Genomic DNA, 3745 nt, shown 5'->3' with positions numbered 1-3745 from the left:
GGGGCAGATTACTTAGCGGGGGGGGGGTGCAGATTACTTGGCATGGGGAAGTAGATTACTTTAGCAGGGGGGGGGCAGATTACTTAGCATGGGGGGTCAGATTCCTTAGCATGGGGCAGATTACTTAGCATGGGGGAGGCAGATTCCTTAGCATAGGGCAGATTACTTAGCATGGGGGAGGCAGATTCCTTAGCATAGGGCAGATTACTTAGCATGGGGGGGTAGGTTACTTAGCATGGGGTCCGATTACTTAGCATGGGGGACAGATTCCTTAGCATTGGGGGGGGTAGATTACTTAGCATGGGGGGACAGATTCCTTAGCATTGCGGGGGGTAGATTACTTAGCATGGGGCAGGTTAGGAAGGGCACAATACTTTCCAAAAATAGTCACAGGACTGCCCATTTGAAGAAAGTTCGTGGTTTCTGCACATAAGCTATTAAGGAATCAGTGGGGGCCAAAAGGTGGGGGTATTTTATTTAAATTAAAGTCTTACAAAGGTTTCTTGTGCTGATGAACATGGCCTCATCCTTCATTCAGTCATTCAGCAAACATTTACTGCAGGTCCCATCTAGTGTAGAGAATTTGTTGATTCATGAGCTATAATTTCCACCCTTGAGCTCACAGCCTAATGGGAGAGACAAAGAAATCAGTACTATAGAGGCATTTTACCAACTCACGAAACAGCTTGTAGCTGTGGTCCGTGGGAAATGCTGCTGGCCCAGAGTGAAGGAGCAGCCTGTGGGGTCAGAGCAGCTCCACAGGGAGAGATCCACCTTGAGCTGGGCTTAGGAGAGTTGAGGTGGAGGGGTGGGGAGGAGCACATTCCTGGAAGGAACACAGAACCCTGAAGGAGTAGGACTGACGGGCAGAAGGCCAGGGTGAGAGGAGGAAGTAGGGAGAAGGGCTGGGCCAGCTCTCCACCCAGCGTCTGGCCAACAGCGCCTGTGAGGCCCAGGGTAGCTCTGATTCCAGAGTGCAGCAGTCCTGTGGGGAAGCCAGGGCACCACAAAGCTGTCAGTCAGGGGGCCTCAGCCACAGGTGACAGGGACCCGGCCACCATAGGCCGAGCCCACCACCACTCTGGATACTTGCCTAACAAGAAGTCTGAAGGCGGGTGGTTTCAGGGTTGGTGCGACAGTCAATGATGTCTTTAACATCCAGGCTCTTTCTCTGTCCTTAGCATGTTGTTTTGGTCTGAGCTAGTCACATTCCAGGCACCATGCTCCCATGCTAGCCTCTCACGGAAGGAAGGGAGGGGGGAGGGAGGGAGGGAGGGGGGGGGGGAGAAAAGGCTTCCCCTCCTGGGCTGTGCCCCTGTGTCCCAGCAGCGCCTCTCAGCAGTGCCACCCAGCAGACGTGTCCTTACTCCCCAGGGGTCAGAACCGGTCGCTTGCCCACTTCTGGACCAGGCACCCTGGGCTATGAGATGGCTGCTTTGGGCAGTGAGAAGGAAGGGACGGCTCGGCTCTCGGGTGGGCCAGGAAGGCGGCTGCCGCTGTGGGGCTTGGTGTGGTTGCCTGCCTGAGTCCCTCCTTCCAGCCTGAGGTTGGTCTGTCCCTCTGCCTCAGCCACTCCCTTCTCCCCTGGCCGCCTCACTCCTCCTGGGACCTCCAGGCTCCCTCAGGCCCCTCTCCCAGTCCCTCAAGCCCTCCTTCCCACCGTCCTGTTGACTCCTCCTTGATTCATTCACTCAGCTCATGCCTCTCCTCCACCTTCCAGGCCTGGAGCTCATGCTCTACGCTCACTCCCACGGCACTTCCTGCTGAACCTCCGGTGCCCTCGCTGGTGCTCACCCTCCTCGCAGCTCCACAGGACCCCGGAACTGACTTCCATCCTCTCACTTGTCCATTTTGCACTAAGAATGCTTGTCCAGCTGTTACCCTGACCACTAGTACCACCTCAAGGGCTGGGATTCTGTTCTCCATCTTTGCTCCTTCAGCACCTGGCACAGAACTGGACATACAACAGCAGCTCAGGAGTATAGGGGGAGGGCAGAGAGGGGAACAGGTGGCAGGAAGAAGGCATGCAGAAGGCAGGTGCCAGAGTGGAGGGGCTAAGGGACCCTCGGGGCAGAGGCAGATGGAGGGTGGGAAAGTAAACAGAGGGGTGTTACTTACAGCAAATTCCAAACATCATATGTCATTCATCAATATTTCAGTGTGTCTCTAAAAGTTATGGAATAGGGTTATTATTTTAATACAAACAAGCCATAGCCATAATCCTATATAATAGGAGGAATATGCTAATTACCCATTACACCATAACATCACGACCAATCTACAAGTGGTGGAAAGCTACAGGAGGGCGGGGCAGTGAGTTACAAGCAGAGAGAGCTACAGGAGGGCGGGGCAGTAGGCAGAGAGCTACAGGAGGGCGGGGCAGTGAGTTACAAGCAGAGAGAGCTACAGGAGGGCGAGGCAGTGGGCAGAGAGCTACAGGAGGGCGGGGCAGTGGGCAGAGAGCTACAGGAGGGCGGGGCAGCAGGCCGGAGAGCTACAAGCAGCGAAGAGCTACCAGCAGCGGTGGGTGGGTGGTGGCCAGCAGGAGGGCGGGGCAGTGGGCAGAGAGCTACAGGAGGGCAGGGCAGTGGGCCGGAGAGCTACAAGCAGCGAAGAGCTACCAGCAGTGGTGGGTGGGTGGGTGGCCAGCTGAGGCAAGCGGCAGCGAGTTACTCGCGCACAGATTCGTGCACACGGCTGCTAGTACTATTATACACTTTAAAACTTGTACTGATGTATTTTTAAAGCCTGAAAACAGTCAAGACTAGATAGAAATCTTCACAAAGGGTCACTGTGGGTCCTTTGAGTGATATGAGTATGTGACTTTTACACTGGAAAAACGGCATCAGTAAATGTGAAATGACTAAAAAGGAAATGACTGTGCGTGCGCTCGCGGAGGGGGCAGTCATCGGAGGGGGCTCTCAGGAGAGGGCCTGTGGGAGCCGCCCAGAGCTGAGCAGCATGTGGCTGTCTTCTCCACCTGGTCAGCCAGCTCCCGGTCTGTCCCTGTCCCCTGGTCAGGGAACTGGTGGGTAGGTCTGCTTTCCGCATGGGCCTTGAAGGCATTCCCTTGCTATTTACAAGGGAATATATCCTTGAATCTAAGACATCATGGAGTGTGAAAAGGAAAAGCTGCCAACTGAGCTCTGATAGGTCGTCCTTTGTAAGATACATCCCAGTATCAAGGGGTTCAAGAGTGGAAAGGGGGAGCTTAGGGTCAGTGGAACAGAGAGCGCTATCCAGGGTGGGGGTAGAAGTGGGGAGGGGACTCAGCAGCGACCTGGAGCAGCGAGGCCATCTGGAGGCTCAGCCAGCCCTTCTACAAACATTGACCGAACCCCTGTTTTCTGCCCCACCAGAGAGTAGGGCTGGTGAGAGAGAGATGTCCCCAAGAGCTCAGAGCCCACCCACGGCAGAAGAGACATCCTCCAGACAGAGCAGGGTGAGAGTGGATGAGTTTAGGGCCACACAGGCCCCGGTTTTCCCCCCTCCCCTCCCGGGCACTGGGCATCAGCTGCCCTCCCTCCCCCCACATAAGGTGGTGAGGACGTGTCTTTGGTGGCCACTCTTTCCTGCTCTCAGCCCTAGTGAGGTCATGGTGCCTAGTGGCTATTGGTCACTGCTCCTTCCCTGACATTGTCTGGCTGATAAGTCAATGTCCGCGAAGCCGACAGTCTTATCTTGGTTTGACAGATGAGAAAAGGGACACTTAGAGGGCTTGGGTCCTCGCCCATGGTCTCTGAGT

At 55.3% G+C, this 3745-nt stretch overlaps 1 long non-coding RNA gene across 1 annotated transcript in view; it reads right to left on the bottom strand.

Moving 5' to 3' along the window:
- The window catches only part of LOC106697803, a 7611-nt gene extending 6360 nt beyond the window's left edge, over positions 1 to 1251 (bottom strand). Inside the window, exon 1 of the long non-coding RNA XR_002830205.1 lies at positions 495 to 1251. This is a non-coding gene — a long non-coding RNA (uncharacterized LOC106697803). The remainder of the gene's footprint in view (positions 1 to 494) is intronic.
- Positions 1252 to 3745: the final 2494 nt, after the last annotated feature.

Source organism: Myotis lucifugus, unplaced genomic scaffold (assembly GCF_000147115.1).
Source record: "Myotis lucifugus unplaced genomic scaffold, Myoluc2.0 scaffold_103, whole genome shotgun sequence".
NCBI classification, from domain to species: domain Eukaryota; kingdom Metazoa; phylum Chordata; class Mammalia; order Chiroptera; family Vespertilionidae; genus Myotis; species Myotis lucifugus.
This window is presented reverse-complemented; position numbering and strand designations above follow the sequence as displayed.